The sequence below is a fragment of the Dermacentor albipictus genome, chromosome 4, assembly GCF_038994185.2.
Source record: "Dermacentor albipictus isolate Rhodes 1998 colony chromosome 4, USDA_Dalb.pri_finalv2, whole genome shotgun sequence".
Taxonomy (NCBI): Eukaryota; Metazoa; Arthropoda; class Arachnida; order Ixodida; family Ixodidae; genus Dermacentor; species Dermacentor albipictus.
Window position 1 is genome coordinate 40,429,706 of NC_091824.1, and position 13,920 is coordinate 40,443,625.

Here is a 13,920-nt window from a genome sequence, read left to right on the forward strand (position 1 = left end):
CGTCCGAGCACGCTCGTGAGCTCTACCGCGTTCTGTTTTCCTACAACGATATTTTTGACTTTCACGATCGTCCTTTGGCCCAAACTACAACTGTTAAACATCGCATTAATACCGGCGATGCCCCTCCTATTCATCGCCGCCCCTATCGAGTGTCACCGGTTGAGCGTCAAGTTATTCACGCTGAAGTTCGCAAAATGCTTGCCAATAACATCATAGAACCGTCATGTAGTCCATGGGCGTCACCGGTTGTACTGGTAAAAAAGAAGGATGGCTCATGGCGCTTTTGCGTGGATTATCGGCACCTTAACAGGGTTACCAAAAAGGACGTGTATCCCCTACCTCGGATCGATGACGCCCTTGACTGCCTACATGGTGTTCGCTACTTCTCTTCCATTGACCTCCGCTCCGGCTACTGGCAGATTGCTGTGGACGATCTCGACCGCGAGAAGACTGCTTTTGTAACTCCGGACGGTCTTTATCAATTCAAAGTGATGCCGTTTGGTCTATGTAACGCTCCTGCCACTTTTGAACGCATGATGGACTCCCTTCTTCACGGTTTCAAATGGTCCATATGCCTGTGCTACTTGGACGACGTCATAGTATTCTCCCCAACGTTCGCTACGCACCTCGAGCGCCTCTCGGCAGTCCTGGACGTTTTTCGTCGCGCCGGTCTGCAACTGAACGCATCGAAGTGCCAATTCGGCCGTCGCCAGATTACCGTCCTTGGGCATCTCGTTGACGCGAACGGAGTGCAACCGGACCCAGGCAAGATCCATGCTGTTACGCACTTTCCTGTTCCGAAGTGTGTCAAGGATGTGCGCAGCTTCATCGGCCTTTGTTCCTACTTCCGCCGTTTCGTGAAAAATTTCGCGGCCATCGCACGACCACTAACCGAGCTTTTGAAAAAAGACGCCCCTTTCCAGTGGGGCGATAACGAGGCCTCTGCATTCTCGCATCTAATCTACGTTCTCACAACGGCTCCCGTTCTGGCCCATTTCGATCCTTCTGCGCCTACCGAAGTTCGTACTGATGCCAGTGGTCACGGAATTGGCGCAGTACTGGCACAACGCCAGCGCGGCAACGACCGTGTTATCGCTTACGCCAGCAGGCTCCTCTCACCCGCGGAGCGCAACTATTCCATCACTGAGCGTGAGTGTCTGGCCCTAGTTTGGCCGGTTGCGAAGTTCCGCCCATACTTATATGCCCGACCCTTTTCCGTTATCACAGACCATCACGCGCTTTGTTGGTTATGCTCATTGAAAGACCCTTCAGGAAGACTTGGTCGCTGGGCCTTACGCCTCCAAGAATATTCGTTCTCTGCCACCTACAAATCTGGCCGACTACACAAGGACGCTGACTGCCTGTCTCGCTACCCGGTAGACGAGCCTGACGACGCCGACAGTAGTACCGCCGACGGCATTTTCTCTGTGTCTGCCTTCGCTAACATCGCCGATGAGCAGTACCGAGACCTATCGCTGCGAGTACTCATCGAGCGTCTGCGCTCTACACCTACCGACGCATCCGTTCGCCGATATGTCCTCCAGGGCGGCATTCTGTTCCGAAGGAACTTCCTTCCTGACGGATCTGATCTTCTTCTTGTCGTGCCAAAACATCTACGACAGACTGTGCTCTTTGAGATGCATGACGCACCTACTGCAGGACATCTTGGCGTAACCCGCACGTACGACCGCGTCCGCCGCCGCTTCTATTGGCCTGGTCTCGCTCGCTCCGTCCGACAGTATGTTGCTGCCTGCGATACCTGCCAGCGTCGGAAAACACCTCAGGTGCTACCTGCCGGTCATCTCCAGCCGATCACTGTCCCTGTGGAACCGTTCTTTCGTGTTGGATTAGACCTCCTCGGTCCCTTTCCCACGTCATCCTCTGGGAACAAATGGGTAGCCGTCGCAACTGATTACGCCACCCGATACGCTATCACGCGGGCTCTCCCTACCAGTTGCGCCACTGACGTCGCGGACTTTCTCTTGCGTGACATTATCTTACTTCATGGCGCCCCGCGACAGCTGCTCACTGACCGTGGTCGTAACTTCCTCTCGAAAGTTATCGCCGACATTGTACGTTCCTGCTCCACTCAACACAAGCTGACTACCTCATACCATCCTCAAACCAATGGCCTGACAGAGCGGTTAAACCGTACTCTTACCGATATGCTGTCAAAGTACGTTTCCAAGGACCACCGCGACTGGGACATTGCCCTTCCTTACGTCACATTCGCTTATAATTCTTCCCGGCACGACACCGCCGGATTTTCTCCCTTTTATCTGCTCTACGGTCGCGAACCGACCTTGCCCCTTGACACGGCACTTCCTCCTGCTTCGATCTCAACAAGCGAGTATGCGCGCGACGCCATCGCTCTCGCCGACCATGCACGCCAGCTTGCCCGTGCTCGACTGACGGACTCGCAAACCACTTAGCAGCGTCAGTACAACGCCCGCCACCGTGACGTACAGTTTTCGCCTGGTGCGCTCGTGCTCCTCTGGTCGCCCTCCCGTCACGTCGGACTTTCAGAGAAGCTCCTTTCGCGATACACAGGGCCCTACCGCGTGCTGCGCCAGGTGACGCCTGTGACGTACGAAATTGCCCCTGTGAGCTCAACCTCGTCATCTACTGTGGCACCTAGTGATGTCTGGCACGTCAGTAGGCTCAAGGCCTACTACACTGTTTCCAAGTCCGGCCTTTAGTCGCTCCGGGACGGCGCTTTTGCCGCCGGGGGTAGTGCTACGGAATAGTATTACCGATGACGAAGAGGCGAGCAGTACGAAGACGACGACAACGATTGGAGGCTAGCGCGGGCTGTTGCCTCTTGGCCAAGTGCGGCGTATTACGTTGTAAATATACTTGTCTATAGCTTTTCATTTGCGTCTTCTTACGTAACAATATTGTCGAGTTTATTCCTGCCTGCTCGCATGGCGTCATCCTCGGATGGGACTTCTTGTCCCGTCATAAAGCCGTAATCGACTGCGCACACACTGAAGTTGAATTTTCACCTCTGTGTGACACACCATTGTACGAAGATCATGATTGCCCATCTAAACCTGCCATGCGCGAGGATAGATATTCCGCCTGGCTCCTTCGCCGTCGTACCCATATTCTGCGATGTCATCACTGATGCAACAGTCCTCTTCATACCGTCCGACGTGTTCATGAGCCATAAAGCTCTACCACTACCCTTCGCAATGCTTGAGATCGCTGGCTGCTGTGGCAATATATACTTTTACAATCTCCTCTGTGCACCTATTATGCTGCTCGTTAGTGAATGCCTTGGCTTCGTGGAGCACCTCAACTCTTCGTCTTTGGTTGACGTCCCCAGAGACACTTTCGATGTCGACTCCAGCCATTTCGGCACTTGAGGAGACGTCCAGGGATGTGTTCTCAAGTGCCATCACCGATACCATCACACATGCCGAACTTGTCAACCTTCTTCACCTCCTGCTCCACTTCAGAAGTTCATTCTGTGGGGAGATATAGTTCCCCGTGACTGCACGTGGTCGGTGATCTGGCAGCGCGTGCTCTTGTTCTTTTTGAGCTAGAACTTATCTGAGACACCATTAAACATGTGCGTATGTGACTCCTCGTCTGGTCGTTTCGCTCTTCCTTCCTGCTTACAACATGGTGTCAGAAGAATGGCTCCTACCAGTGGACATCGGCTCCTAGTCCTCCTCCATGTAAACAATACCAGCAACGAAACGCCGCCGGTGAGCTGCTTCCTATATGCACATCTCGGTACTCAAACAAAGCGAACCCTTAACGTCCAACGATACCAGCAACGAAACGCCAAAGGTGAGCTGCTTCCTATATGCACATCTCGGTACTCAAGCAAAGCGAACACTTAACGGCCAACGCCATGGCGTCATTCGTAATTCATCCGCCGGATGCCTTCAACTTTTCATCACCGAACAAGTGGCCAAAGTGGAAACGAGGATTTCAACGTTGCCGAACCTCTTCAGAGTTGTGCATAAAGTCCGAGAAGCATCAAGTAGACGCGCTACTCTACATCATGGGCGAGTGAGCCGAGGAAATCTGCACCACGTTTGCTCTCTCTGAAGAGAAGTTCAAGAAATTCGATGCAGTCGTGGAGCAGTTCGACAAATACTTTATCCTGTGACGCAACGTGACCTTTGAACGAGCCAGATTCAACAGCAGACTGCAATAAGACGATGAGTCGGCCAAAGATTTCGTTACTGCGCTTCACACACTTTCGAAAGACTGCGAGTTCGGTGTTCTTCGAGAAAAGTTCGTGCGCGACCGCCTCGTAGTTCGGATAAAAGATAAGCAGCTATCCACCACGCTACAGCTCGACGCAGACCTCACTCTTCAGAAGGCTCTCGAGTCCATCCACCAGATTGAGAGTGTCCATCAGCAATGAGTCGAGCTCCGCCAGGAATTGCCATGTGTGAACAAAGTTGCATCCGCTCCCCAATTCGGGTACTTCGAAACAGGACAAAAACGGCAGCTATTCACGTGGGGGCAAACAAGCCATCTTCATCCTACGACAAAAACACCATGCAGAAACCATGCTGTTGGTGCAGTCAAGAGTGTCACTTTTGTACTCTGTCCCAGCACGCCCGCAAGCCTGCAGAAATTGCCGGTAAAAGGGTCATTACGCCTCCGTATGCATGTTGCGGCGCCTCAATTGTGTCGAAACGCAACTTGGAGTAATCAAGACGTCGGATGCTGTAAGGTGAGAGGCAAGTCTTGGTTCAAAGTCAGACAGTAGATTTCAATATTGACACGGGCACCGACGAAACAGTCCTCCTGAAGCAAGTATTCCAGACACTTAAGGGGCAGACTTTTTCTTTCAGCTCCTCCTTGCTAGCTACATGGTCCAGACAGAAAGCTTCTTCCAGCCACACGAGTGGCACAACTTATTGTAAGATTATTCAAGATAACCATGAACTGGCTCGGCTCGAGAAGCTCATGTCTCCAGCTGTGGTCAACCACTGCAAGTAATTTTTTTCACGCCACGAAATTTCTGAGGAAGTTGTTTCCGACATCGGCCCGCAGTTTTCGACAACTGAGTTTTCACTCTTCGCTCAGAACTACGCTTTCAAGCAAATTACCTCTAGCATTCACTATCCTCAGAGGAATTAACTTGTTGATGCTACGGTAAAAATCAACACTTCCATGAAAAAAACGAAAGACCCTTGCCCCTTCTAGCTTACAGGTTGACTCTTTTGAAGAATGGGTATAGCCCTGTGGAACTACTGATGGGTCGTCAGCTATGAAACAAGCTTCCTCTTAATTCCACCAAGCTGACACCCCAACTGCCGGATCAAGAGAGCCTTTGGAAGTTCGAGGAACAGTACCGGAAACTTAAAAGAAAAGACCTTGACAGACGTCACGGAGTCTGTTACCTGCCGGATCTATTCTATGGAGATGTCTGTTTGAAAGACTTCAAGTGCAAAGTTACAGTACAAGCCCCAGTTGATGAGCCTCGGTCCTACTGGGTTAACACCGACACTGGTGCTGTACGCAGGAACAGGACCCAGCTGGTTCGCTATTCCCCTGCTAAAACGCACAGCTCGACCCTGCTCACGTTGCTGGTTGCGGTGCCTTCTTGGATGGTGCTTCAGGCTGCCTCACCAATCCAGGTCACTGTGCCCTTTGCAAAATAAACCGCTAATAAACCTCTTCTCACAACGTTCAAGGGGGACCTCAATAGGTGGACAGGCTTCTGGGAAAAATGTGAACAGACCATCTGCCTCAATGATTTGATGCAGCAGCAGCTATCTCTGGTTTGCCCACGTCCGAATCATGCTACGCAGATGCCATTGTGCTGTTGAAGGAAAGGTTCGGCGATCGAACAAGAATTATTCAGCACCATTAGACGGCACTGCAACATCTTTCAAACGTAAAATCAGCCAACGACATAGCTGGTCTTCGAAGGTTATATGATGAAACATAGCTAAACATCTGCTGTCTGCGTGCCCTTAAATGGACACTAAAGGCAAGTATTAAGTCAAGATAAAGTGATAGATTAGTACTACTTGTACAGTTCTATTTCATTTTTAGAAAAAAGAACTAATTGAAATTGCCCTTGATAATGACAGAGGCGGTCGAAAGCTTGTTTTCGCTTGACTCTGCCCTGCCCACACTTTCTCGTTTCTGTAGTTTCGTTATCGCATAGTGCTGTGCTGGTATTGCTTGCTTGCGAAACTCGCACAAAATGCAAGTAGCAGAGAATTCACCTTCCACGTGATTTTGCGGGATTCCCGAATGGTCTACGCCACTTGACCGAAAAGGAGCTGCAATGGCAAATGCACTGCTCTGCCTTGGCTCAGTACCGCCGTCTGCCGGGTGCCGTTTTACTCACCGACAGCAGCAAAGGGTGGTGAAGGCGTATGTAACATCACCACTCCCCCAGTTGGGTGGTGGGACATATTAATTTCGAAAAAGGTATTTGGGCCCTTAAGATGCAATTTTCTCGTAAACTAAGTCTTTTCTTGGCTCAAAACAAGTGTTGCAAGGTTTCTGAAATGGTATTTGAACAGTCCACACTGACTTACTATTTGCCTTTAGTGTCCCTTCAACATGCCATCCTTCACATTCTCAGTGATGCTCTGTTGCACAAGAAAATGCTAAGGACATTTGCTCAAGTATTCTAACGGGGATTCTAGCTGTGAAATCTCATATGGAATGTGGCACCAGATACTCGTCAAGTGACGGGGGGCAAACATAAAGAAAGTCAGACACTTGACTGCCATAAAGACACGTATGGCAGTTGGCAAGAAGGGTTGCCACACGGTACATGCGCCCCACTCTCTGATATGACTTTTTTATTTTTGTGGAAGTCCACAAAAGCAAACTCTGTGGCAACCTTAGGGAAGCCCCACTCCACAGCTTGTCGCACCCTGCTCATGCCCTTGTTAAGGAATGCCTCATAAGGCTGCAGGGTAGTGCCTCCAAATGACTTGTATACGAGTGGGAGCAAAGGGTAGGCTGGGTCGCCATAAATGACGTACTTCCTGCCCATTGTGATTTTCTCAAGGTTCTCGTAGAGCTTGGTTTCCTTGAGAATGCCTGAAATGCAAGAATGTTTTTTTAAGATCGTGCAGAAACAGTGGTGATGCACTTTACATTCACATACTAAAACAAATATTTCATTATTAAGTAGACATATGTTGATTCCAGGGTTCAACAGAAACCCGTCTGGTCAGGAAATATTGAGCGCCGACAAAAAATTTTTCCTCCTTCTCACCCAAAGCTCAAAAAAGCACAGGCCGTCACTTACAGACAGTTGCAGACTAGGACATACATCACACCAACAACACTAAGCAGGATCAATCCTGACCTTCCTACTGAATGCCCACACTGCGGCCACGAATACAACAACTTCGAACACATGCTCTGGCTGTGCCCTGCCAACGCGAGCACGGACTTTCCCCACCAGTCTTCCTGGGACTCAGCGCTCAGAAGCACAGAGCTCATCGCTCAGCTGAAGGCTGTCCAGAGGGCCCGGGCTGTCGCCGAAGGACTCTGTCTACTGGCCCCGACCTGGGTGGAGCCGCCGGATTGATTTCCCCTCAGGACCTAAGTAAAGTTCTAACTCACTCACTCAAAGCCTTTTTGACCGATATTAAATCAAACTGGGTCACCCAATATTGCAAATAAAATATTAACATTAAGGTTGTATCTATAACACAATGTAAAACAGTAACTTTTTAGAAGAATTTTCTTTTTAATCTACCCTTTCAAAAAACACGTTCTTAAGCTATCGCTTTTTTTTAACAGTGAGCGCTTTGTTTTTCCGTTAAGCACCACGTAGCCTAAAGTCCCGTCCCCATAAGTGCATTTAACTTGCCCGCTTTACAGGGGTATAACTGTTAGTATTCCTAGAGTAATCTCTAACTGCAAAGTGACGACAAAGGCTTACTTAAAGGCCCTACACGTGGACCGCTTCGATTAAGTGCATAAGCATTTTAATGCTTACCCAATGAGAAATTTGTCACATAAGACAATGAACGGTTCATACCCCTTAAGCAAGCAAAAAATGCAACGGCTCGTACCTATGTAAGGCAGAGGCTACAAGCACTGAGCAAAGTGAGGCGAACAGTGCGTACATTCATTCAAATCACCCATACAACACAGAACATCATATGTTTCAATAAAGAACAACCTCAAAACAAGCATCCAAACCATCAATAAAACACTGAAGATCCCCCTCAGCAAATATAGTGATGCGTTTGCAACACCTTTGCTAAATTAACCATAAGTTAATTAACACCAATGATCATGGGTTTAAGTGCTGTAATGAACTCTTGTCTTAATTAAACCTGCCTTATCATGTTCGCTATCAAACGTGCAGCAAACAATCAATGAAGGTTGATAAGAGTTTATACTGGTCAGATAAAGTTCCATAATGCTGATAATGACACCAGGCTGCCTGGAGATAAGCAAGTGGCACAATGCTTACGCATACTTAGAGAGCTACCTGAGCAAGTTCTGCATGAATTTTTTGTCATCTACATTAGCCATATTGCCAACTTTTAACTCCACACCTATTCTCTATGCAGATGACAGGACAATAGTAGGAATAGACTCATCAATTCTTTCCCAAACTACATACATTACTGACCTCAACAACTTGACAGAAGGGTGGAATCTCAACTCTCCAGATAATTAAATCTAAAACTACATTTATGATCTTTAACTCTACCTTTAAAACTTCAGCCTACTCTCTAGCAATGACATTCTAACAACTTAAATTATGTGCTCTTAAGCAATGTTCCTTCCTATGTGTTATTTTAAACTCCAACTTTCTTCATGCACCTCAAAACAAGTCGCCTTGCGGCTATGAGCTATGGGACCTCCTTCCGTATATTTCACCTATTATGTACCACCTTTGCAAATAATAAACATTCTTTGATTTGATTGGAAGACACACTGCCGTTCCCATGTGGCATTTTGCCAGGTCTGTGGTTTAGAAACAAACTGTTGTGCTTGTCAAGATGTCAATATGCAGAAGATGCATGTATATTTGAATGGTGAATGTGCAGGTCTGCCAGCTCACAGTTGCTGCAACTACTGTTTTATTCCTGCTGAAATAAAGTGGCCCATTGCTCCACCGTGCTGTACGATAGCTTTATTGCTACAGCCAAAGCACGACAGACGTGCAGATATGAAGTTTTCCTGCATTAAATTTTCCACAACCCGATGCCCGTTTCCCTCTTTCTATTTCACTTGACATTTTTGGTTGTCTCAAGCCAGTGGTTGCCACACTAATTCTCATGCAACAGTGATGCACTATTCTTGACTCATGGGCTGAAAAGTGGCTCTGTTTCATGATCTCGCCACATATTTCACCTGTAAGGCCAACAACCTAAGGGTCAAGTTTCAAACCACGAAGATATGTACTCCTGTGGCGTTGTACAGCAAGCCTGATGCATACAAGCCAGAAATAAAACCAATGAGCTCTTCAAATGCCAACAAACTTAGTTCAGAGCTTTCAGTAATCATAAATGAAAGCAGCGACTTTGCCATAAAGTTAATAAAAAGATTGGCAAATTTGGTACCAATGTCTGAAAGCACACCGCAAGTAAATTAAAACAGAGGTTCAATTACCTGTGCAACTACATGCACACAGTTTCTCGAGCTTTCGGATCACACGCACTTACCCGCATCATGACGTCGCCCCTTGAAAGGCCCATCCAGTTGGCAAACTATGCCATTTGGGCGCATCACCGCTTGATATTTTTGCACGTGGTGCCTCTTGTGCCCTGAATAGTGTTCTTGTTGGTCCACCATTGGGCGACAAATCTGACGTGCCGTCCCACCGATGAAGGCCCAGCAATTATCAAGTGGGCCATCCTTTGCATGGACACCCTGAGAAAAAGAATAACAGGTGAAGATTGAGCACAGGAGGAAGGTTGAAAACATATGTTGTTGCATAGAAGTTAAGGGTGGTAAAATGAGCAAACCTTGCCAAAGCGAGTTCCTGACTTGCAATGCTAACATAACCCCCCCCCCCCTTCCCTCCCTCCCCAAGTTTTCTCATGTGCAACCAGGACATTTTGAAGTGCATCTCCTCTGATGTGTTAAAAATGGAAGCAGACAAGGTGAAACGGTTTAACTGACTTATTAGAGCAAGGTCCTCAAGAAAATTAAGCTTACATTTTGTCCTTCACGCATGATGTGCACATTGGTGTCGCCATTTTTTGCCTAACATGTCCAATGGGAGCAAATAAAAAGCAACGTGCATCGAACTGTGGGTGTAATGAGCCCCCTGCATCCTTTCACTTCCATCTGCTGGATATTGCTGCAGGCAACCATTCTGCCTAAGGCACTACAAGTTTCTCGATCGTGACTGGCTCCATCCAGCGAGTAACGCAAAAAAGCGAATCTCAATCGAGAATTTCGATGCAGACTGGGCTTCATTTCGATCGAGTGCCCGTGAGGCCGATATATCGGATGGCGCGTCCAACGTGCCGCGCTCAACGGAATTTTTCATGTCTCGTAACGCTTAACATGCGCATGTACTTCCAGTTGTTGAATGTTATGCAGAAAAGCAAATTTACTGACTGCACAATAGATATACTGTAATTATGATGAATCATTAGGCAATGCACAATTTAATCTTAATGCACGTCTTTTTATGGAGTGTCCGGTGCCTTCGAATAAAGTTGCGTAAATGTGACTCATGTATCGACAGTCCATCGCGATTCGTACCTGAAGGAGTTTTACTAGGCCGACTCACCTCGGAGAATTTCTCGACGGCGAGCAAGTTTAGCCACTTGTGCGCAGTCATGTCAGCCAGCAGGTGGTCGAAGTAGTGCTCTATATGAGCTAGCACTGAAGACACGACGCTGACAGCACAGAGCTGTGCCTGTTAAACAACAGCTCCAGCTCGCACAAACGGTTGGGGTAGGCCAGGCGTCGAAGTGTCATACAGAGCGCCTCGTTGCCTGGAACCCGGACGCGCTGGGCGCTGACGACCTCTTCGGGAATCAGCAGAGGCGATGCAAGGTCTGTCAAGTCCATTTTTCGAAAGCGAAACAAGTGGTAAAACTCGTCGCTGTCCGTCGCCTCCACATTCAGCAAACCGCGGTCGTATAAATTACGGCGTGGCGCTGGCTCCGGTTGCAGGAGACAAATGTCGTCTATTTCTCTGCATGACAGATAGCGCAGTAGGAGATCGTCGCTAAACAGGCCGCGATGTGACATCGGCACTTAGACAACTTCACCTATGCGGTGCCCAAAGAGAAATACCTCTGAAAGAACGCAGACTTGCAACGCGGTCCTGCAGAAGCCTAACCACGTTCAGTGAGCCGTCACAGTGCCCAGCTGTCAACTGGCTAACCTCGGGCGCATGCACGTACCTATAAAACAAGACTTGGGCTTGACAGCAAAATTAAATGCTGCTAGTCAAAGGTTTATAGATCGTTTTGCATATATGTATATATATATATAAATACATATATATAAACTAACTATCTTGGTCTCGGCACACAGCACTTTTAATTTGCAATAGACACGACCATCATCGTCATATTACCTTTCCTTGTCGAGCAACCTGCACAGCTAAACCGTTTTCGGTCGGCGCGGTACGGTAAGACGGAACGGTAATGCCGTACCGTACTTTCCATGGCGCTGCTAAAAGTCTCTAATATCACTCGTAAAGATGTCTATCCGCTTGGCAAGTGCCGATGGCAGAGGATGACTGTGGGAAGACAGATTTCATCATGCCCGATGGCTTGTACGAATTTACCGTCGTGCCATTCGGGCTCTCCAACACGCCCACTGCTTTCGAGCGCATGATGGACACCATCCTTCGTAACTACAAGTGGACGAGATGTCTGTGCTACCTTCATGATATCGTTGTGTTCTCGCCAGATTTCCCGACGCACCTCGTTAGTTGCGTGAGATACTAACCTGCCTCACTTCTGCTGGCCTCCAACTTAACATCATAAAGTGTCGTTTTGCTGCCCGCATGTTAACAATATTGGGACACATTGTATCGACGGAGGGTGTGCTTCCTGACCCAACCAAGCTTCGTGCGGTCGCAGTTTCCGATGCCCACTACTGTTAAGGCGCTCCGAAGCTTTATAGGGCTCTGCTCTTACTTTCGACGTTTTGTGCGCAATTTTGCGACTATCATCGCACCACTGACCGATTTGCTTACCACTACCAACGGCATTTCCGCGTGGCCAACTTCCTGTGACGAAGCCTTCAACTACGCCGCCTACTTACTTCACCATCGATTCTTCGACACTACGATACCATAGCGCCTACAGAGGTACACACGGATGCCAGCGGCATCGGATTTTGTGCAGTCCTCGCACAACGGAAAGGCGGCTATGACGAGTACGTCGTCGCGTATGCGAGTGGCACTTTAAAGAAGGCAGAAATCAACTGCTCAGTATCAGAAAAGGAGTGCTTGGTCGTTATTTGGGCTCTCGTCAAGTTTCGTCCATACCTATATGGTCGCTCTTTTGACATTGTCACCGAACACCATTCACTTTGCTGGCTGTCCTCGTTGAAGGATGCGTCAGGTCGCCTAGGCCGATAGGCACTTCGCTTACAAGAATATGACATCCGCGTTGTCTACCGATCGGGCACAAAGCACTCTGACGCCGATGCGCTTTCCCGATCACCGCTACCATCTGATGTGGCTTCAGTGTCTCCGCTCTTCTCATCCATGTCAGCCTTCAACGTCGCTGATATGACGGATGAGCAGCGTAATGATCCCCTACTTTCAACTATGCTGAATTTCCTCCACGACCCATCCACCACACGGTCTTCTCGAACACTTCGTCGCCAAGCCACTCACTTCGCTGTACGCGAAGTCTGTGAAACTAGACTGTGCCTAGTGCCTTATAATAATCATATTACAACATGAACAACTATTACTTTGTGAGAGAAATGTATCACGTTTGGCGAGACAAGCAGGTGCCTTTACAAGTAATGTCAAGATTTCTGGTTGCGTTCATTTCCACAGGCACAGCGTGCCGAATTATAGCGCCACAGAACTGTAATATTCGTTCACGGTGGACATTGATGCAGTAAGGAAACAAGGTCAAAGTTAATTGCTTGCCTAGTGTTTGCTGGTGGCGAGTTAATGTTATGTTGGATCACGGGAAGTTCGTGTTCAGTATTTTGTGAACTAAGCACACGATCTTGTAATTCATCACCATCGTCATCATCATCCATTTATCTCCACTGCAGAACGAAGACCTCTCCAAGCGAACTCCAGTTACGCTGTCCTGCGCCATCCGATTCCAACTAGCACCCACAAATTTCTTAATTTCATCGCACCACCCAGTCTTCTACCTTCCTCTGCTTCGCTTTGCCTTCTCTTGGTATACGTACTGTCACCCTGATGGTCTACGGTTATCTAATCTGCGGGTTGCATGACCTGCCCAGCGCCATTCATTTCCTTAATGTCTATTAGAATGTGGTCTGTACCCGTTTGTTCTCTGATTCGAAGCGCTCTCTTTCTGTCGCTTAAAAATATGCCTAGCATTCTTCATTACATCGCTCTTTGCGCGGTCCTTAACTTGTTTCCAAACTTCTTTCTCAGTCTCCAAGTCTCCGCTCCATACGTCAGCACCGGCAAAATGAACTGATTGTACACTTTCCTTTTCAATGATAACGGTTAGCTACCAGTCACAAGCTAAGGATGTCTCCCATATGCGATCCAACCAGTTTTATTCTTCTCTCAATTTCCGTCTCATGATCAGGGCTGCCTGCGATTAGTTGACCTAGGTAGACGTACTCTTTCACAGACCTTAGTGGCTGACTTGCGGTCTTGAGCTCTTGTTCTCATGCCCGGTTATTTATCATTATCTTTGTCTTCTGCAAAATAATCTTCAGCCCCACTTTTACACTCTCCCTGTTAAAGTCCTCAATCATTTGTTGTAACCCGTCCGCAGTGTGGAGAAATAGAAAAATGTCATCGGAAAACCG

The 13,920-nt window shown here is 48.1% G+C and overlaps 1 pseudogene; it reads right to left on the minus strand.

Annotated features, from left to right (window-relative positions):
- Window positions 1-6,645: 6,645 nt before the first annotated feature.
- On the minus strand, window positions 6,646-12,654 carry LOC139059521 (uncharacterized; annotated as a pseudogene).
- Between the last annotated feature and the right edge of the window lie 1,266 nt (window positions 12,655-13,920).